At 29.9% G+C, this 24,259-nt stretch overlaps 1 pseudogene; it reads right to left on the bottom strand.

Moving 5' to 3' along the window:
- Nucleotides 1–385: 385 nt before the first annotated feature.
- Nucleotides 386–24,259, bottom strand: part of LOC129913469 (uncharacterized) — a 150,406-nt pseudogene continuing 126,532 nt past the window's right edge.

Raw genomic sequence — 24,259 nt, 5'->3', positions numbered from 1 at the left:
TTTTTTAAGTAGATTTTTTATTTTTAAGATAAGATATGCGTACATAAGAGAGTTTTCTTACATAATTAATAATATAATTAACTAGAAGATTTTTTTTCATTAATTTTCTTTTATTTATTTTTTTTTAATGTTATTTACAATTTCGAAAAGTTTTTTAAATTAATTTTTTTTAAATAATTGAAAGCTATTTACAGAAGATTTCTATTTTTATTTTTACAACATCAGAATCAATATGTATTTTTAGATATGTATTTACAAGTTTTTAGTTTTTTTTTTTTTTTTGTTAAGAATTTTAATTAAGTTTTATTTTGTAATATTAAACTTTATTTTTTATAATTTTTATTTATATTTTTTAATTTATTATATCAATTTCTGTTTTAGTTTTATAAATTTTATTTTTAGTTTTAATGAGAATCTTTCAAGTTCTTACAAACATGCATTTTTCAAATGCAAACGATCGATTTTCTTTCGGAATAAACTGCATTAATTTTTTTTTTTTTTAGTTCTTCCTAAAGTTTGAGGAAAATGAAGAATTTTCTTAGAGGACACTAATTTTCATAAATTTCTTTTTAATCTTTTTTTCATTTTTTCTCTGGAACTAATTTTCCTAAATCTCTGACAAAATAAATTGATTTTTCTATTCTCTTCTGCTACAATAATTTATACAAAACAAATTAAATCAACTATAACACACACATATACTCTCACATGGACATCCTTCATTTATATTGAGAATGTCACTTTAATTGTATATCGTCTCCATCCATCATCACAATATGTTTGAATTAATCATCATCACACGTCCTTGTTAGAGCTATAACTCGTATATGTAATTAAACTTATTTCATGGCTCACCATAACCATTACCAATGCAATTATTGTTCAAGCAATAACAATTACAAAAAATTTACAAATACATATAATTTAATTTTTAGTTTTTGTTTTTGTTTTTTTTTTTTTCTAACCAGGTATCCTGTAATTTCACAGAGCTCATCCTTATTCTATTTTATGCAACCCCCACAATAGAAATGGCCTAAATTATAGAAACACACACACATCTCTTTTGTCTTTTTGTATGTGTGCTGTGTGTGATGTCCTGCTAGAGCTATAACAGCAGCAGCGTTGTGCTACAATTAAATTTCACTTAATTCGAATCGATTACAAATTTATTGTTATCTGCGATGAAGACTAATTAATTGGTAAGACATAATGTCATGCTGTGAGAGGGCTATTAAAATTGGCAGAGCGTAAAAGGACATCCTTTGGATGGTTAAATATAAATGATTACTATAATATAGACTACTGCTACTGCTGGAACTGCTGCTGCTACTGCCACTGTTGCTGTTGCTACTACCACTATTGCTACTGCTGCTGCTACTGCTTTTATCCTTTATCGTTCCATCTGCGAGTGTTGCGAGAGAAATTGAAAAGACAAGAAGAGAAAGACGGAGAAAAAAAAATAGAAAATGAAATTGGAGGATTAGTCCTTGAATCATAAAAGAAGTATCATCGATCATTAAGAAGAGGACTTCTTGATATTACATTGAGCTTTTTTTTTTTTTTCTTTTATTAGAATAGTAGATGATTAAAGAGGATTTAAGAATGGGACGACTACTATACACTTACCTTCAAGTGTTTTGTCAAGTAGGCGTGATTTGGGCACAACTGTTTCTCTTGACTCGAGTACTGGTATTCTTTGATGTTTATCACTTTCGACACTCTCCTCGTTGCTTTGCCAATATACTGATGATATTTTTGCCACGCACTGAAAAGGACATTAATAAGACATTTATCAGACTTAAAGCTTAGATATTTTATAAATAAAAAAAAACATTTTTTTTGTTTTGAGAATAGAATTTTAAATATTATTTTTCATCTCTGAATAAATTTTTACTTTAATTTTTGAAATATTCGGTAGAAGAAAAATAGATTTAATTTTACCAGGAATAGATTGAATTCTTTTAAGGGTTATTGCATTTATAAAATGGATAAATTTACAGAGAAAAGGATGAATTTTCTTGATTTCTATAGAACGAAATATTTAATATAATAGCAAGGTTTGATGGTGTAGCTCAGATTTGTTATGCTGTGTAAACTATCTCAAGCCACTGAAAGAAGAATTTTAATAAAACTATGTCTGCATTTTAAATTATTTAAATTAAATGGATATTTAATTTGAGATTCTTGATGGGAACCACACAAATAAATTATTTATGGTTATAAAGAGATATTTACGAAGAGGTTTAATTTTAAAATTTTACTATCGATATTACTTTAAATGGAATGCTTGTAATATTTCGTTTCTAATCGAAAGTAAATTCATAAGAAAAGGAATATTTCTTAAGGACTTTTCTGTGAACTATGTTAAATTGAACAAAATACAAACATTATAGCTCCCAAACGTATTGTAATATAAAAAGTTCATGTATTTAAAAACCATAGCAAGATAACATACCAGTTAAAACTTTTTAACTATATTTATACTGTTTACCTACTGAATAAAAATAAGGCAGTTATCAAACGAAATTTACTACATATGGTTTAAAATCTTCTTCTTCTTCCTTTTTTCTCGGCGCTGTTATGATCTCGATGTCGAGGGGATCATAACCTTCCCACGTTACTGCTTCACACTAGTGATCCGCCTGTGGGGTTCGCCGGGTTGACCTCAGAAATCGGCGGCAAGCCTCCCGGTTTTGTATTGTTCCGTTTCTGAGGCCAACTGAATGCTGGTGTTTTTGCATTTGCTTGTACCAGGAGTTTTTAGGCCTACCTTTCTTTTTATTTCGTGTTGGAACGTTATATGATATTGCTTTTTTGACGGGGTTCTCAGGATCTCTCCTTTGAACATGGCAATACCAACTGAGTCGGTCGTGTTCAATTTTTTGGGAGATGGTATTTTTAACATGAAGGCTTCCTCGGATCTTCGTACTTCTAATTCTATCAAGCTTTGTTACTCCTGCTGTCATGCGAAGCATCTTCATCTCAGCTGCCGTTAACTTACTCTCATACTTTTTGTACATTGTCCAACATTGTGAACCGTATGTGAGTGCTGGACGCACAACTGCGGTGTAGAGCCTTCCTTTCAGCTTAGGGGGCATTTTTCGATCACAGAAGATAGCAGAATTTTCCCGCCACTTCATCCACCCTACGCTTACGCGATGATTGATATCGTCATCACAAGTACCTTCGTTATTTATCATAGACCCCAGATATTTAAACTTTTCACACTTGGGAAGCACTACACCATTCAAATAAATGTCAGGAATAGGCCTGTGTGGATCAGAAAATGGGCAGCATAGGTATTCTGTCTTTTTCGCGCTTATGCGGTACCCACTACCTTCTAGAACATCCACCCATACATCAAGTGCTCGTTGCAGGGATATCGGGTCTTCACTTATGATGGCTCCATCGTCAGCAAAGAATAACTGATGCACTTTTGGGTCCGTCACTTTGCCTTGAAGCAGGTAATCAAGAACGGTAATAAAGAGCAGAGGACTCAAGACGCTTCCCTGGTGTACACCTACTGTGATTTCGAATTCTTCGGTGACTCCAGCTGCACATCTTACTTTAGTAACTGCTCCATCATACATGTCCATAATTATCCGCACATAGGTTTCCGGAACTCCTCGTTGTCTGAGGGCCACCCATATCAGATCTCGTGGTTGTCGATCGAATGCTTTTTCAAAATCAACCAATACCACATGCAAATCCTCCAAGGAATCTCGATGTTTTTCCATAATGATTCTGATACTCTGGATTGCATCTGTGGTTGATTTACCCGCAACAAACCCGCACTGGTCATCAGATAGCCTTATTATTTTTCGCAGTCGGCTACCCAAGACTCGCTCAACGATCTTCATGGTGTGTGACATCAGCTTAATCGAACGGTAATTATCACAGCTTCGAGTATCACCCTTCCCTTTGTATATTGGAAGAAGATAACTTTCCCTCCATTGATTAGGCATTCGATCACCTCGTATAAGCTTGGAAACAAGAACCATGAGCCATCTAGACCCGATTTCTCCCATCTTTTTCAACAGCTTTTCCCTTTTGGGAGTATTTTACAGCCTCACTAACTTCTTCGACTGTGACATCGGATACTTCGCTTAAGTTAGGTGAAGCTATTGGAAAGTGTAGCCTTGGAAATTGTTCATTTAGAAGTTCGTCACAATACTGTCGCCACCTGTGGAGGATTTCTTCGTTTTCCACAAGTAGTTGGCCTTGAGCATTGTTAATAAACTTTGCCGAACAGATCTCCTGAGCATTTTTTCTTCTTTGAGCGGCTATTTTGAAGATGGTTGCGCCCTTATTCACGTTTTGTCGTAGCTCTTGAATAGCACCAGCAGTCGGGGAAGAAATTTCATCTAGCTCCCGATACAGGTCTTCCGTATTCTTGGCTTGAATATATGGTTTAAAATAAAATACAAAATCTTATAGCTCATAGATAAATTCGAAAAAAAGCATAAGATGATTTTCGTAAGAACATCAAAATACTTCTCGCCAATATTACTGTCATTAAGCGGAATATCGTTTTTTTTGATTTTTTTTTTTTTCAATTTATCTCAATATTTTCTAAAGCAAAAGTATATCTAGTTTTTCTACATAATCTTTAAAAAAAAAAGGTTTTGATCTAAATAACTGCATTCCAAACTTTTCAAAATTCTAAAATTTTGAAGGTAACTTTTTTGATTAAAAATAGACTATTTAAAATTAAATTTGTCAAAGATCCGAATATTAACTTTTTGCATTGTTCTCTTTTCAAAATGGTATAACATTGTTGAGAATAATCCATAAATAACCAAGATAAAATTTATTTTCTTAAGAAATCCAACTTTTTTATTAGGTTATTTTTCCATATTATTTAAGTTTTTTGTATTCTGAAAAGTTCTGAAAGGGTACAAAACTAAAATAATATGGAAAAAATACCTAATAAAAAAGTCGTATTTCTTAAGAAAATAAATTTTATCTCGGTTATTTATGGATTATTCTCAAAAATGTTATACCATTTTGAAAAGAGAAGTACACCAACTTTTAAGGTAACTTGCCGAAACATCGTAGTGCATTGTTTTTACATTGAATTAGAATCATGTAAGCATTTTTAGTACTTAGTTGGGCAAAAAAGTGAAATTTTCTTTAAAATTGATGCAGCTGCAGCATTTGGTAGCAGGGTTATTCAAGGTTCCGTTACAAAAGAAAAAAATGAGAAAAATTAAGATTTGTAGTCACGGCACATAAAAAACCGTCACAGGGTGACTATTTTTTCGACTTTTATTCAAATGCCCATAACTCACAAAATATATGGCAGCGATTTTTTTTATTATTTTTCTGATAACTGTCACCACCTGCCCTATCTACCGTTTTCGTTTCGACGTTAACTCTTGGAACACCCTGTATAAAAAGTAATTTTTAACAAAGTTTTGTTAAAATCCAACCATTTCTGTAAGAGATAAAAATAAAAATATCGATAGGAGGCCTACTTTTGACAGAAATCGTAAAAAACACGATTTTTGACACTTGGCAATTTATGAACAAAATAACTCAATGGTCACTTTTCCGACTATAACTAAAAAAGCTGAGCTTGGAAATTTTACTTTGATAACTTTTTATAGAAAAAAAAAAATCCTTAACTGAATTCAACAACTAGACAAATTGATTTTTTCTTTTTTTATTTGTACCTACAAATAAAAAAAAAAAAAAAATGTCCACTAAATCGATAGGAAATGATAAAAATTAATTGTATATTTTTTGTTCTAGGATATCCTGAAGCCGAGATATTCACAAAAACTATATTGCTGAAAACTGTTTATTTATCAAAAGCTTATTCATCTTTTTTATTATAATGAGCGCGCACTAAAGGGATTAATCTATGATGAACACAGTACGAGCATTAGAAAAATAGGGAGGGGTTTGAAAGGAGATACCGATGTACATTAGTTTTGAAGTCCTGAGTCTTGAAATGGGATGGAAAAACAGAGGCGGGTAATGCGTTCCACATTCGCGTAGTGCGGCTGAAGAAAGAATCTCTGTATTTGACGGTACGTCTGAAATTGGACTCGAGGGTAAACTGATGAGCATTCCTGGAAGCGCGAGTGCTACGGTTGAACTGTTTGAGGGCAACTAGCTATTTCTTCTGAGCATTGCTTATAAAAATAACGATAGAACAACGTGGTTCTTAAAAAATATATTTGGCGAAAGGGTGTGTTTTTGGGTCAAGGAAACATAAGTATTTATTATCAAAAATCATTTTTACAAATGGTACCCAATTGAAATCTAGTAATTTAAATATTTTTATATAAGAATAGGAGTCAAGTCCCGAGTCCAACTTTATGTACGAATTTAAAACTCAAAGTACTTTATAGAATCTATTTAAGTATTTTTCATCTTAAAATGAACCTAAATTAGAACTTTGTATACTTGCTAAACTCAGTATCTCCTGTGAAACCTTCATGACTGATGATTTACGACTTTTAAAACTGAACACACTAGTTAAATCCTAAATATTCTATTTGTGTCCACATTCTTAGACCTTACTATGTACTTATTAGGCTCTTTAAACTTGGTAGATACTATCAACACTATTTAAGCTAGGTTGAATCCATAGAGGAAGGAATACCTAGAGAGCCGACTCGTACCCCCCTTACCTAAAACACCCGCAAATTTAATTTCAGATAATCTCTCTTATTTTTCTCTTGTTTTCCTATCTGTGAATACGTGTGAAAAGTACAATTCGTTTAATACCTTCCTTTCACCAGTAGATGTCCTCACAAATTTTTAATTTAAACATGATTTTGGTTTGTACATGAACTTGAATAGCTCAAATAGCTCACTCTAGACACCCACCTTTCAATAAATATGTACAGAAATAAAAAAAAAAGGTTCGTGTTTTGAATTTATTATATTATTTTTTTATGAATTTATTTCCTACTGAGCACTTAAATTGTTTTTAATTGTTTTGAGCTCAACTCCACAGTTGAATGTGTTGGTGCCATTTAAAATGCACGGGAAAACTACCACATATAAGCACTGTAGAGTTTTTCCTCTCATTGCAGCTTGTAGGGTGGAAGAGAAAAACCAACCGAAGTCGCGTCTCTAGGTATTCCTTCCTCTATGGTTGAATCATTGAATAATTACAAATAGAAGTGACACCGCAGATTACTCATGCGACTATAAGAGTACCGGAAGATAGATGAACTACAGGTTTGCGCCTCAACTATCATGTATTTTCGAGTTGAGTCTTAACTAATAATTTTTTTAAACCTTCATAAAAAAATTAATAATTATTATTATACATTTTAAAGAGCTTATATTGATATAAGTTTTCGTATTTTCAAAAGTCGTATTAGTCTAGAGAACAAGGCCGATGCCTTTTACTCCTACTGGCCTAGGTTCGAATACCGGTAAAATTTGAAATTTTTTTTTTTGCGGAGATTTTTTTTGAGAAATTTAATTAATTTTTATTCTAGTAACGTAAAAAAAAAAAAAAAAAACAATCTCAATCTCAATCTCCCGTCAGATTCGAACCTGGGCAGGTAAACTTAAAAGGCATGCACCTTATCCTCTAGGCTATCTCCATTTTTTGAAATAGGAAAACTTTTATCCATATGTATAAGCTGTTTAGGATTTGATTTTGGGTTGCTGGATTTGCTTTTGGATTGTTGGCTTTGCTTTTGGATTGTTGGATTTGCTTTTTTAATTCAACGCACGATACTAGCGACTACAATTTTACAGCGGAAGTTTCCCTGGGTGTCCACTTCTATTTGTAATTATTCAATGTCTCAACCTAGATTAAAGAGTAAAAATTCAGGGGTTAAACATTCTAGGCACATGAAGAACATTAAAAAAGTTTGAGTTTCAATAGATTCAACTATTGAATAATTACAAATAGATCGTGCGTTGAATTAAAAAAGCAAATCCAACAATCCAAAAGCAAAGCCAACAATCCAAAAGCAAATCCAGCAACCCAAAATCAAATCCTAAACAGCTTATACATATGGATAAAAGTTTTCCTATTTCAAAAAATGGAGATAGCCTAGAGGATAAGGTGCATGCCTGTTAAGTTTACCTGCCCAGGTTCGAATCTGACGGGAGATTGAGATTGTTTTTTTTTTTTTTTTACGTTACTAGAATAAAAATTAATTAAATTTCTCAAAAAAAATCTCCGCAAAAAAAAAAATTTCAAATTTTACCGGTATTCGAACCTAGGCCAGTAGGAGTAAAAGGCATCGGCCTTGTTCTCTAGACTAATACGACTTTTGAAAATACGAAAACTTATATCAATATAAGCTCTTTAAAATGTATAATAATAATTATTAATTTTTTTATGAAGGTTTAAAAAAATTATTAGTTAAGACTCAACTCGAAAATACATGATAGTTGAGGCGCAAACCTGTAGTTCATCTATCTTCCGGTACTCTTATAGTCGCATGAGTAATCTGCGGTGTCACTTCTATTTGTAATTATTCAATGGTTGAGACTTTCAAAACTCCAAATGCTAGTTAAGTCTTAAAAATTCATGCTCAGACAGGAAACTTTTTGGCCACTTGGTACTTTTATATGGCATTCGAAGTAGGTCGATCGGGAGTGCGGATCGGTTTCGGTATTAAAAAATAAAATAAAAAAAAGTTCAAAGTTAAGAAAATTAATTCTTTAGCTTTTTCTAACTTTTGAATAAAAAGTAAACTAATGTACATGTAGGTACATAATATTAGTTTAGTGAAAAAAAACAGCGTTCGCTACGTCATGTACTCGTACCTATGTACCTATACGTAATATAAAAAATTGTGAAATAAATATGAAGAACAAAAGTGAAAGAAAATAAAAAATTATAAAAAATTAATATTTTAATGAAAATAAAAAAATAAATAAATAAGTAGTTCGGAGTGTTTCTTTTTTCTGAACGTGTCTGACCACGTTCAGAGGAGCGCGTTCGTTTGTTGTGGTTTCTTAATAATGTCATATAGAATGTATGCCTTAAATTTTGTTATAGAATTTTGACTATTTGGCCTCATATATAAATTTTAATATTAAAGTCCAAATAGTCAAACTTGTAAGAAATTTAACATAATTAAAACAAATTGATGCACACATTTTTCATTGATTAAATTTTTGCAATGTAATTTTATTTTTTTATTTTTTGTAAATAAATTTCTCAATAAAAATTTTTATTATTTGCAACAAATATCCTTCTCTAATTGTAAGGGAAAGCAAATGGATTAAAAATCCCAACAACAGCAACAAAACGCAGCTGTCCTGCGACAAAATTTTTCGACCAAATAAAATAAAAACAAAATCAGAGATATTCTACAATATTTGTTTTCTTAACAAAATAAAAGTGCTTGATAAAATAAAAATAAAAATTATTTGGCGGCAAAATAAATTGTTTTTTTTTTTTTTAAGTTTGGGGTTAGTAGACGTAAAGTGACTTGGGACTTACAATAAGTACCATGTCGGAGTCACAAAAAGGCCTATATAAGTCTTAGAAATACGTAGAATAAATAGGACTTAATGAGTTTTTGTAGAATATTTAGGTTCTAAGAAGGGTTTAACGATAATATTTTTGGTCCTAAATAACTACCCAAAATGGGATTTTTTCCGATAACCGACTATTTGAGGTCTTAAGTAGAGGTTATTTCCTTTACAAAATAGATGATATTTAGGGCCTATTAAATCTAAACGGAGAATATTTGGATTTAAAATAGGTTTTAAATAGTTCCAATTGTTCGACTCGGGGTAGGATAAAAAAGGTGTTTTTTCGAGCAAGAAATTTTGAAGGTATATTTTATAAGGAGATATTTTTGATTCATTCACTAAAAAAAAAACACTCATTTTATTTATCCCATGAAAAAAAAAGAACTTCTTTACACTAAAATTCTTAACATTGGCTTTTTGGAACTTATTACTGAATTAACATATTCAACCAAAATTATTTTATGAAGTCTCTTTATTTATTCCTGGTTTCTATCTCAAATGGAACTTTGTTACTAAATTTCACTACGGTGTTTCATCAGTTTGTTTTCTACCAAAAAAAAAAACACCCTTTCGAATTTGAAAAGGTTACAATTATTACTTAGCTTTTGCAATAAACCCAAATTTTCTCTACACCTAAAAAATACTCTTTGGAAAAGACTACATTTTTAATAAAGTTTGTAAAGGTACTAGGTATTTGTAACATTGATTCTATGGAAATTATCGCCAATTTTTTTATTTCACAAAAAACACCCTTTACCTTATATATTTATTCATTCAATTTTTTTGTATAGACACTTTTGATCGCATATTCTAATTCCATAAACACTCCTTTCACCAAATGAGAGTAACAATTAATTTTTATCTCTTTCAACTATTTAACTTTCGAAATTACTATGCGACAATTTTTTTAAAACATCATTTTTGGATTTAATTGCATTAAAAAAAAATGTTTTTTTTTTGAAAACTCAACTTTCCGAAAACGGAAATTGAAAATTATTTCATTTTTTAGTTTTTTTTTAATACCTTATAAAAAATATTTAAAAAAAAGTTTCCACGAGTTTTAAATGTCGAGTTTTTACGTGCAATTTATTTTTTGAAGAATACATTTTATTTTATATTTATTATTTAAAAATTGTTTTTACACTTACACTTTTCTTATTATATTCAGTACAGAAAATGAAACATAAATTTTCAATTTCCCACGTCATCTGAACAATTTTTTATGTTACCGATATTTTTGAATATTCTGTGGCTGGTTTATTACTTTGGCAAAGATAAAAAATTTCACTAAAATCTTCTTTGCATGGAATTCAAATGAGTTCTCGACACGAGGAACAAAATTTGTCACCAACATTTTAGGGAATTTTTTTCAACAAAAAGTCGGCGAATAGAATGTTTCATAATAAAATAATAAATGATAATAAAAGAAGTACAAAAAACATAATGCATCAGATAATGATTACTAAGAAGTGTTCTTCGTATTAAATTGTTTTGAATTTTAAAAAATTTAAACCTGCTTAGATCATTTCGCTAGTTCGGGTGCAAATGTTTTAGTTTGATGGGTTCCCAGCAGTACATTAAATTCAAATTTCCTTGCAGCGTATTTATCAATATTTTTAACATATTATTAATTTTAAAAACTAAAACAAAAAAATAATATTTTGGACTTTTTACTTTTTGTTTTCTTAATTAAAAAAATTAAAAACGTTCATCTTCAATGCTTGCTTTGAACAACAAATGCAATTGAGCAAACTAATTGGACTCTGAATTATTTTCGATGTTTAAAAAAATATTTTCTCTACGAAAAGTATTTTCTAAAAACATTTATCCATTTTTAGTTTATCTTTTGATGTCAAGATATAAAAGTTTTCTAGACTTTTCAAAAAAGCCCTTAGCATTAAAAGTTGTTTAGAATTCAAAAATTAACTTGCATCACGATAAGTCATCGAAATAATTGATTCAATTACACCTATTGCTGAAATTCGAATCTTAACAACATATCTAATTTCTATGTCATTTATATTTCAATTCAATTATTGCAATTGAATTTTTTCTCAAGAAACACATATAGACTCATAAAAATAAATAAAAATAAATAAAAATAAATAATGAAACACTAGATCCTAACTTAATACAATTCTAATTGATTACACAAAGGTGTTACCAAAAAGACTTATTGACCGTACACCTTTCTGAACTTCACTTAAGCCCTGAGTTCATTTAGTATCGTTTTACCAACCTTTACATCCTGGTACTGGCCCTCTGTATAAAGCCAACACAAACAATTAGACACAGATGTCACTACTCTGTAACTATATACACTCTCTATATGAACGGTGGATGGTAACCAAACCACACACACTCACAAATACCATCAGTTTATATTGCATCAACAACGTATAGAAAACGTACCTTGAGCTTCATGTCACCATGCTTGAAATGTCATCCACGTACTCGGAATTCCAGACCTAGTCTTGCCACCTCCAAGCCCTCACGTCCAACAATAATGTTGTCATATGGTCGAAGGAGTGATCGATTGGCATGGACACCATTAATAAGCCAACTGAGATGGCAGACGGGTTTCGATGGTGCCGAGGTACAATTCACTCGAACTGTTTCTCCAATTTGATAGCGCGGCTGGCCACCCGTGATTTGGGGTCCACGTTTTGGGGTAACTGCAAATGAATTATATAGTATACACAAGTGTTAGTAAATGTCATTATGGTCATGATTATTATTATTAGTGTATTTTGTGTTGGTATGTGTGTGTGTAGGTGGAATTATGTGTTGAGATATATTATATGCATGAGAGGACATTTTTGGTAACATTGACCGATTTTTATGGCTTGATGAGTTGGATCGTTTGAAATTAATTAAATTTTTTCGTGGTCAATGATGCGAACAGAATGCACACACACAAACACACACAACGTTTTGTTATGTTGTTTTGTGAAATGTTTATTTTTTTATGATTGCAGAGGAGAGAAAAAGAGACGAAATGGTAGAGGCCAAATGAGGAATTAGGGTACATCACAGGACATACGTGAATGGGTTTATGATAAGCTAATCAATTTCAAATTGTTTCATATTCGATGGATGGCATACATAATGAGGCTTATAATGTTGAGAGCAGAGTATACACTTAACCCATCTCTCTCATACTTCCCACAAAAACCTGCATATCAAATGGCATTAAGAGTGAAATTATTGAATAGAATGAAATATTACGTATACGCCCGAGTGAGCATGCATTTATCGAACAATATATTTGTTATTAAAGATTCTCTTGTTGATTGATTTGATGCACATTCGTAGGCAAATTTAATATATTTATTGTTTCTAACGAAATTAAAGGATTTTAATGTTTTTTGAATTTAGAGTTTAGATGAATTTAGATAAGTTTTACATCTCTAAACTTTGGGTATTTGAAATTAAATCAAATTATGAAATAATATGGAATTGCAAGATAACCTTTATTGCTTTAATTTTCTGTTGATTTAAACGTAAGATAGTAAAAAAAACATCTTCAAAAGTAAAGAAATTGACCGGGTGCAATATGAATTGAATTTAAGTTCTTCAGAGAATTTTTTGTATAGAGATATTAATTTCATTTCAGAAAACTCTGAAAAACTTTTACTGTAGACGTTCAGTATTCTTCTTCTGAATACTCTTGCTTGGAAAAAAATGTTAAATTGTTTTAATTTAAAATTTCGGATTTACTGAACAAGCTTTTTTTTTAGTTCTTATGTTGAAATGGAATTTAAGTTTTTTCAACAAAGATTTATTTCGTATGTATATATAAATTAAAAAACATTTTAACTATTTTTTTTGAATTCTTAAAAGCATATCAGATTGCCGATACAAATACTTTAAATATCAACTGTTCTAAGATCTCTTGAAGGAACACTTAAAAACTTCAACTGAAAAACAAAATTAAATGCACGACTGGGTCGCACGTAGTAACTCGTATGATAAAAATTGCTCAGCTTTTTAAATCAACATTAAAAAAATTATTAAATTTAATTAATTTTCAAAAACATAGAACAATATTCTACTTTCACCATTTTCATAATAATGACTTAAGAAAAAAAAAAACTTTTTTTGAGAGTAATCAAAACACATTTTGACAGGTATTTCTACAAAAATACTGCTTATCTATAAATCGCATGAAAGTTAAAAATTTAAGGATCGTCAAAAGTTTTTAAATATTGTGTTTTCGAACTTTTTGAAGTGCAAAGAACCTTCGATGCCAGTGTTAAACATTAGGAATTTTAAAACAATTTTTGCATTCTGCAAATAATTTCTACACTTCAACATCATCAGGTTTTTGGGGCTTCTAATTACCTACAGCCAAGAAAAACTAAAAATTTTCTAAAACAAGAAAGTTTCCAGATAACAAAAAAACGCAAACTGATGCGATAAGATATGAAAAGACCAAACAAGACAAGGATAGACACAACGGGAGCGGGTCATAATTCTGCTTGTCAAAATTCTGTACGACAAAATTCTGTGGGGTCAAAATACTGTAATACCATAATTCTGTACGTCATTATACTGTAAATACAAAATTCTGTACGTCAAAATACTGTATCAACAAAATACTGACATGCAAAATTCTGTTTTGTAAAATTCTGTACGGCAAAATACTGTATATCAAAATTCTGTAAAAATGCTGTAAAAAAATATCGTTTTGATAATGTAAAAAAGTGCGCGCGCACTTTTTTACATTATCAAAACGATATTTTTTTACAGCATTTTTACAGAATTTTGATTTACAGAATTTTGATGTACCGAATTTTGAAATACAGTATTTTGACCAACCAGAATTTTGCTATACAGAATTTTGACTTTCAGAATTTTGTTCCTACAGCATTTTGCACATACAGAATTTTGACATACAGTATTTTGTCATACAGTATTTTGAATACAGAATTTTGCAACATACAGAATTTCGACCCCAACCCACAACGGGAGCGGGTCATAATTCTGCTTGTCAAAATTCTGTACGACAAAATTCTGTGGGGTCAAAATACTGTAATACCATAATTCTGTACGTCATTATACTGTAAATACAAAATTCTGTACGTCAAAATACTGTATCAACAAAATACTGACATGCAAAATTCTGTTTTGTAAAATTCTGTACGGCAAAATACTGTATATCAAAATTCTGTAAAAATGCTGTAAAAAAATATCGTTTTGATAATGTAAAAAAGTGCGCGCGCACTTTTTTACATTATCAAAACGATATTTTTTTACAGCATTTTTACAGAATTTTGATTTACAGAATTTTGATGTACCGAATTTTGAAATACAGTATTTTGACCAACCAGAATTTTGCTACACAGAATTTTGACTTTCAGAATTTTGTTCCTACAGCATTTTGCACATACAGAATTTTGACATACAGTATTTTGTCATACAGTATTTTGAATACAGAATTTTGCAACATACAGAATTTCGACCCCAACCCACAACGGGAGCGGGTCATAATTCTGCTTGTCAAAATTCTGTACGACAAAATTCTGTGGGGTCAAAATACTGTAATACCATAATTCTCTACGTCATTATACTGTAAATACAAAATTCTGTACGTCAAAATACTGTATCAACAAAATACTGACATGCAAAATTCTGTTTTGTAAAATTCTGTACGGCAAAATACTGTATATCAAAATTCTGTAAAAATGCTGTTAAAAAAATATCGCTTTGATAATGCAAAAAAGTGCGCGCGCACTTTTTTACATTATCAAAACGATATTTTTTTACAGCATTTTTACAGAATTTTGATTTACAGAATTTTGATGTACCGAATTTTGAAATACAGTATTTTGACCAACCAGAATTTTGCTATACAGAATTTTGACTTTCAGAATTTTGTTCCTACAGCATTTTGCACATACAGAATTTTGACATACAGTATTTTGTCATACAGTATTTTGAATACAGAATTTTGCAACATACAGAATTTCGACGGGTTGGGGTCGAATTAGAGTTCTGAATTTAAAGAATTTTAGAATTAATTAATTATTAAATAATTCAATAAATTAAATAAAATTTTTATAAACTCTACTTGTGTGGGCCTTAGAAAGTCTTTTCTAAAGTTTGTCCTTATTTTAACCATACCAGAAACGTCGACTAATTGAAGAAAGAAAAAAATTAAGAAAATAGCTATAGTACTCAATATAGTAGAATTAATTTCTTATAAAAAGGTCACAAAAGAAGGAATATTTATTAAAAATATTTTGCACCAAGAAAAATGTAAATGCAAAGAAAAAAAGTTCAGCATTAAAAAGAAAAAAAAATCAATGAAAATTTTGTACGTTAAACTTTTTTTTCTTATGTATGGTAGAATTGCCAAAATTGTAAGAAACTCGGCGAATTTTTAAACAAAAAATATTTAATGCACACATTTTTCATTGAATATTCTTTTTCAATGCAGAAATTTTTTTTATTAGTAATAACATTTTTTTTAAGTTAAATATTTTTAGTTGCAACAAATAATTTTTTTAATGCAATTTTTACTTGCGATATAGGTACTATGGGGCAAGTTTAGGGTTCGTAAAAAAAATCGAACTTGAGATAACAATTTTACATGACATTACGATGATGGAGAATGCCAAAAAAGTGGTCCGGCAATTCTGTCTGTCTGTCTGTGTGTCTGTCTCTATCTGGAGCTGCACCCTAAACGAGTGAATTGATTTTCTTCAAACTTGGTATTTAGCAGTTTTTGGTGATTCCCTAGAGGGGAAATTGAAATTTTTTTTTATGACCAAAACTAACGGTACCTGCCATATAACGGAAATAGAAAAGTTAATTTTTTTTCAAAAACAGCTCTAACGATTTTGATTAAAATTTTTGTATTTAGTACTACACATAAGAGCCAACTTTTAAAATAAAAAAAATATTTTTTGTACCGTTATTAACGGTACCTGTCATAGAACGGTTTTTTTCGTTTCTGAATACCTCGTACAACATTAACCCGATTTAAATGAAAATTTTTATACAAAAGTGTGTAAGTAAAGATAATATTAAAATTTTTGAAAATTTTCAAAAAACGCATTTTTGGATTTTTAAAAAATATTTCAAATTTTTTTTTTTTTAAATCAATTTTTTGAAAACGGATCAATGAAAAATTTTGAAATTTAGTTTTTATGTGTAAATTAATTATTTCTTCAAAATGACATACCAACTTTTTTTTTGAAAAATGTTAAAAAATTTTTATATATAAAAATTTATTTTTTTAAAAAACGGCTCCTACAATTTTCGAAAATTTTTTTCTAAAAATACCTTTTTATACAAGAAATAAAATGGCATATTTGTTTTTTTTTTTTAAGATAATTTAAAACGGAGTTTAATTAATTATAAAAACAGATTTAATTTTTTTATACTACTTATGAAATTTCTTCAAAATATCAAATTTTTAATTTCTTGAATAAATAGCTTTAACATTATAGTTACTTTAAGCATAAGAGCAAGTTCGTGCGACCCCAGTCGTGCAATTTATTTTTTTTTGCAATAAATATTTTATAAAAATGTAGGTAATGGAATGATTTTTTACAACTCTGATCTCTAGCCGTTGATCTTTTTCTTCTGTAATATTGTAAGAACATCGAAATACTGGAAGTGATTCAATTAGTGTGGAAATAAAAGGTAATCGTTATATATTTAAAAGTCTTCTAGGAATATTAAACATATTTTTAAAAACATTTACCTCTAATTTTGTACTGGTAAATGTATTTTGAATCACAGATTTGATATTTTTGAATGAGTATAATTTGCAATATTATTGCACTTATCATCAAGTATCTATACCTATTCAGTATACCTTTCTTAAAATTTTCAATGGCGCATTTTAAATAATTTAAATGCAATAGGTACTCATCTATCTACTCTAGAACATGGTTTTTATCTAACTACTTGAAATGTATACAACCAATGCTCAGTACGAAAACAACGATTTACATTAAGAGTCCTTCAAAAATAAAAACGCAAAATATCATATTAATGTTCAACTGCTCATATCTACACACTACTCATAGATATACAACTTTAATGCCCTTATTAATAAATTAAGTGCCTTTTTCACAAACATAAAATGTAATTCCTTATTACAATATCACCACCATGAAAAAAAAAACCACCTATCAAAAAAACACTCACACATATTTTTTCCTAACACCATATACCTATAAAAAAAAACACAGAAAATATAGAGGAAACAAAAAAATAATATAAATATCTCCATTTAACGACCGCTTAATATAATTCATCTACAATAAATTTCAAAAGAAATCAACTTAAAATTAAGGATATCCTTTATATTTTATTTTTGTCTTTTTTTTTAAGCTTTCACAGAATTAAAATAAAACAATAACAAAATAGTATACAGGATGTCCCAAAAGTAATGGATCAAACGAAGTATGCTGATAGGGGATCTTAAAGGCTCTAAGAATTTGGTAACTTGTTCATCCCAAATCCTTACGGTTTTCGATTTAATGAAATTCTTGTGAAATTTCGAAAAATCCCTACTTTGCAACAGTATTTTGCTTCCTGCTCCTATTATTGATTTTTGTTTTTTACAATTCTTTTACTTAAACATTGCCAAATAATTAGGAACAATTAATTAGTCAAAACATTTTTTATTTCATACGCCATTTCGCTGCAAATTAGCTAACAGTTTTAAGTTTTATAAAAAATCAGTTTCTTACTTTTTTTTTAGAGCAACACCGTTAAAAAAATTTGTAGGGTGTGAGAATGGTTTATTATTTTAAAAAGTTGCCCTGTTATTGTCGTTTTCAAAAAAGTATAAAAATTCCCAAAGTTGCAGTTAGATCGGAAAATATTACAATTTAAATTCAACAAAACAGGGTTTTCCAGAACAAAAAACAACTAAAAATAAACACATTTTCTCAAACTGTTATTTGTTTATTTTTCTTTGAACAAAAGCCTCTATTTTTGTTTGTATTTTTACTCTGAAAAACCTTGTTTTGTTGAATTAGAATTGTAATATTTTGCGATCTAACTGCAACTTTGGGAATTTTTATACTTTTTTGAAAACTACAATAACAGGGCAACTTTTTAAAATAATAAACCATTCTCACACCGTACAAATTTTTTAACGGTGTTGCTCTAAAAAAAAAAGTAAGAAACTGATTTTTTATAAAACTTGAAACTGTTAGCTAATTTGCAGCGAAATGGCGTATGAAATAAAAAATGTTTTGACTAATTAATTGTTCCTAATTATTTGGCAATGTTTAAGTAAAAGAATTGTAAAAAACAAAAATCAATAATGGGCGCAGGAAGCAAAATACTGTTGCAAAGTACGGATTTTTCGAAATTTCACAAGAATTGCATTAAATCGAAAACCGTAATTATTTGGGATGAACAAGTTACCAAATTCTTAGAGCCCTTAAGATCTCCTATCAGCATACTTCGTTTGATCCATTACTTTTGGGACACCCTGTATATACACAAACCAACCAACCTACTACCTAAGGACATGCTATAAAAAAAATGTATAAATATAGAACAAAACAACCTTGGTCGAGACTTTTCTATCTGTTTTTTTTTTTTTTTCTAGTACTGTTGTTTTTGTTTGTATATAAGAGTGTGTGTGTATTTTTGTTGTTGTATCCGGTTTTGGCTTTTTATTAATTAAATTCTTTTCATTTGTGATTTTTAATTCCTCTCCATCTCAGAATCAGGACACGAGAGTTATACAAACTACACAAAAAAAAAAAAATAAAAAAAAAAAAAACAATCCAAAATAAGGACAACGAGCGCAAAAGACGCACATTCACTTCTTAATGATGCCAGTTAAATAAAATGAAACACATTCAAATGTTTGTTTCGGCAGGCGGAAGAAGATGACATTTAAATGTGTATTTTTTTTTTTTTCTGCGTGGGAGAATTTCTGTTGGGGGAGATTTTTTTTTTTTGTATTCCTTTTTTTTGTATTCTGCCACAAGACCAAAGTGACGCCCGCCAATGCCAATGCCATTCGTTTGCCGACAGAAAAATAAAAGAAAAAAAGCACGATTTTTCTTTTGTAGAGGTTGAAAATTAACAGCTCGCTCTATCACTTCCCGTTCCATATCCTTTTTTGAATTTTTAATTCATTTAAAGAGAAAAGAAAAATGACTGTCGGAAGCAAGGAAGGAGCAAAATAACAGATAACAGACGTTACAAAAAGATCCTTACACACACACACACTAACACCCACTCGCACACATTACTAACATACAATTGTTCTCTGATTTCCTTTATAAAGGACACAACAGTAAGCTCACCAAAGGCAAACCAACAAAAACAACAAAAAGTGAAAATATACAAAATACGAAAAGACTGACAATAAAAATGAGAGTATAGAGGTAGGCGGTAACAGGATTCACTCGCGTATTTCTAATAAATTTCAGCGATTTTTTTTCTACGCAAACATTATTCTTTTGCTTTACTAGGTAGGATGTACACAATTCATCCATCTTTTTCCCGCCCATCTATACACACACCAATACCATACTGACTGACTCGCGTATCCTTAAAACCGCTCCCAAAGATTTTTAATTGAATGAATAAATCTTCATTTAAAATTCTGTTAAATCCTGGCAAAACAGAGAGATGAAAGGCGTTCGTGCGCGGAGCAGAGAGAAGAGAGTATATAGCTTGAAAAATAATAAGGACGACGTGTTACAAACATCTATTACATCTGCTGCATGGAGGTTTATAAAGATTGAAAGCGCAAGGACGCGCCCAGCTTGGCGCCATTAAAAATGCAAAATCTGAGTAATCACACTATATACGCCAACTAATGCGCTCTCTGCCTCCTTCAACACAACACACACAAACGACGAGAAACAGAATCAAATTGCAAGGAAATAATAACTAACATAAATTAATAATAAAAAAAAGGACGACGAAAAAAAAACACCCTGTAGTAGCAAAAAAATGTATTTTATCATGACGAATGAGTTCAAGACAGTGACTTTTGCGCTGCTTCCGAAAAAAAAAAAAGAAATTCCAAGAAATTCCAATAAGAAAAAAAGGACATCGGTCTTGGAAGCACACTACTATACTCATAGTCCTGCAACACAATCCTGCAAAGGGCAGCTAAATAAGGCGGACAATAATTTATAACACGAGGTGTCGGTCGGTTGTGTGTTTTAAGTTATTGCTGACTTCTATGGAAATAATTCACTGGGTTGCGCTCTATCAGCAGACTCTATGTTCTGTGTTGGTTGGTCTAGGTTTTTTGAATCGGCAGCACAAGCTTAAAAGGATGTTACTCGTTAATATTTTATATTGGTCCTTTCAATTTTTCACTCTCGCATCGCAATAACAGCTCTAGATGCGACCGACCGACACGATGCCCATGCCAGCTTATATTACTCCTTACACTGACTGCTCACTTTTCTCTCTCCTCATTCTAATGGTCGTTATAGATGGCGCCCCTTTTTTTTTTTTTCTTGTACTGTATTGTATTGTGAGATGCTATTGTAATTTGTATTAATGACGAGGAAAATTTAATTTTAATTTTTATTGTGTATTTTCTGAAAAGCTTTGCTTTTTTATTTTAAGAAAAAAAAAAAAAGAGCTATTTTGCTTTTTTTTTGCTTGGTAAGAAATGGTTTGCTTCCGCTTCCAGCTAATTAAGGAGCAAATGAGACGAATGAATATTGCACATCAGAAAAATTAAAGAAAGCACATCACAAAGCTTAGTGATAATTTGTTTTATTATAACAATGTCGTAAGAATTTAAGCTAGACAATTATTTTTGATCAAATTGAAGAAATTAAACAAAACACAAAAACAGTAGAGAATTGTAAATTGAAAAGGTTATTGGATTGAGTTAATAAGATATACTCATTGTTATTGTAAAAGACTTTATTAAAGATGCCATCTTTTAGAACTTGGGGTTTTAGTTTTTACTTGCTCTATAGGGCAAGTTTTGATTTCGTGTCAAAAAAAAAATAAAAAAAACGAACTTGTTGCTCTTGAGTTAAAGTTGTTTAAATTTTTAAGACTTTTTATATAGAAATTTTAAGAAAAAAAAATAAAATTCGTTTTTTAAAAAAATAAAATAAAATCTAAAATCAAATTGCCTCCGAAACAAGTATACAGTTTTGATTGATATGTTAAGGTGCATTTTTAGAAAAACAAATTTTCAAAATCGTTAGAGCCGTTTTTTAAAAAACTAATTCTTTATAAATAATTTTTGGGAAAAAATGTTTTAAAATAAAATTGGTATTTAGTATTTACACAACAGAAGATTTTGAAAAAAAAATTCAAAGGAGAGTGGGCATTTTGGCCCATTGGTGTAACACATTGAGACATACATCAAATGTAAGGTCTCGATGAGTGTACTGCACTTTCCCTGCACGAGGTACAGACTTGTGCCCATACTAAAAAGCAATACACTCATCGAGACCTTTCATTTGATGTATGTCACAATGTGTTACACCGATGGGCCACGTCCCATACAAAAGTGCCCAGTCTCCTTTGAACAAAAAGAGTCAAACTTTTTTATTTTAAAAAAATGTACTTCACATACAAAAGGGTTGGGGTCGAAATTCTGTATGGGCCAAAATTCGGATTCCAAAATTCTGTATTCCAAAATTCTGTATTTTAAAATTCTGTAAATTCAAAATTCTGTAGGTATTTTAAAATGCTGTAAATTCAAAATTCTGTATTCTAAAATTCTGTAAACACAAAATTCTGGATTTCAAAATTCTGTATTCCAAAATTCTGTGCTCCAAAACTCTGTAAATGATAAAAGAAAAATTGTTTTGATAATGAAAAAAGTGAGCACTTTTTTCATTATCAAAACAATTTTTCTTTTATCATTTACAGAATTTTTTAGTACAGATTTTTGATATTTTCTATGCAGAATCTTGAAGCAGTTTGCGTTCGACAGCTTAAGTTAAGTGTTATCAGTTAATCGTGATATAAAATGAATTCAGAAAAATGGAAAATATTAAATTAGTAAAACCTAATAAAGGAAAGGATAAATTGTGTGTCGATGGTTTTATGTTTAATAACGAAGAAAGAACAACTTACAAAAAAAACATGGAAAATGAAATATTTTTTTAATGACAAATCTCGGAAAATTTTTCGGAAAATAGGGTAGGTACTTAACTCAAATTAGTCATGCACTTAATAACTCCATTCTTATTTTGAAAAATGAAATTCAAGCCAGCAGAACATGAAAATCTCGGAAAACTTATCGGAAAATGGAGCGCTTAATTCAAATTAGTCGAACATTCAATTATTTATGTCCAATTTTTTCGAAAAAGTCTAACTTTTTGACAAAAAAAAAAACAAATTCAAGTTAGTAGAACATGAATTTGTATGGAAAATGAAAATATTTTTTTTTAATGAAAAATCTCGGAAATTTTTTGGAAAATTGGGTACTTAACTCAAAGCACTTAATTATTCAAGATAATTAAAAAAAATAAATTATTTTTGTAAAAATTTTTTTTTTTTGAATTTTTGTTTGGCACCTAAATATTAAACCAAACCCGATTTTTTTACTAACAGTTTAAGGCATTTTCTGGTAATTGCTCTGCTAACTTTAAATCGAGTTAGCAGAACATTAAGTTTTTCCAAAAGTAGGGGAGCACTTGATATAATTTTGGGGTACTTGCTCTGCTTACTTGAGGGACATGGTTTAATGTAGAGATTTAGAATTACAGAATTTTTAAAATCAGAATAATGGATTTGCAGAATTTTGAAAAACAGAATTTTGGATTTACAGAATTTTGAAATACAGAATAATAGAAAACCAGAATAATGGAATACAGAATTATGTTCATACAGAATTTTTTCTTCAGATACAGAATTTTGGTCATACAGAATTTTGGAATACAGAATAACGACCCGTTCCCCATACAAAATTCAAAACTACCAGAATTTGAAAGATTTTGAATTTTTCTTTCATTAAGAATTTTTTTTTGTCAAATGTCCATTAAAAAAATTTAAATGTTTTGATGTATTGCACTTAAATATCTAAAGTAACCCAGAAAACTTATTCTAGTGTTTTTTCTTATTTATTCACCTTTCAGGTGCCTGTTTGTTTGGACAAATTACGGTAAAAATCTTTGAAAAATCATGTCTCTTAAACCTTTTCATTAACATTGTTTTTTTTTATTAGATTTTTAGGTTTTTTGGATTTTTTTAAATCTATAGAAAAAGTATAACGGAATTTGGTATCCAAAAATGTTTTCATTTTTTTGTAAACTAAAACAAAATATTCATAAACCAAAAACATCAAAAATATATGCGAAAATAAGGGGCATGTCAAAATCGTTTACTCAGAAGAAACTACCATTGATCGGTATGGTACAAGTCCTGAATAGTACTTAAATGATCGGAAAAGAGGTAGACGAATCTTGTGGGTACCAAACCGTAGCCTTGTAGTACCCACGTAAAGGTAAAAAAATTTCAAATAGAAAACAAAAACAAACGATTGTTAGGGATACCAATATATTTAGCTTGACAGAGTAAATTTTTGGCTGATTTTATAAGTTAAGCAATAATTCATTGTTATTTTAAGTGTAATATATTACACGGTGCGACACTGAAAATACACCCGAGAAATAACATAGTGCAGGCTGTTCGTATGGTCGAATAATGCATAAAAATATTTTTGTTATATTTTTGGAACCCTCCATTTTTTTTTTATTTACAAAAAACCATTTTTACAGACCTTACGATGTAATCTATCAATATTTCAGTCATTTTTCTAACAACTCTCAATATGTTATATGTTTTTGGAAAGAGGATTTCCAGACCT

The sequence above is a fragment of the Episyrphus balteatus genome, chromosome 1 (assembly GCF_945859705.1).
Source record: "Episyrphus balteatus chromosome 1, idEpiBalt1.1, whole genome shotgun sequence".
NCBI classification, from domain to species: domain Eukaryota; kingdom Metazoa; phylum Arthropoda; class Insecta; order Diptera; family Syrphidae; genus Episyrphus; species Episyrphus balteatus.
Note: the sequence above shows the minus strand (reverse complement) of the source record. Positions and strands in the feature narration are given on the sequence as shown.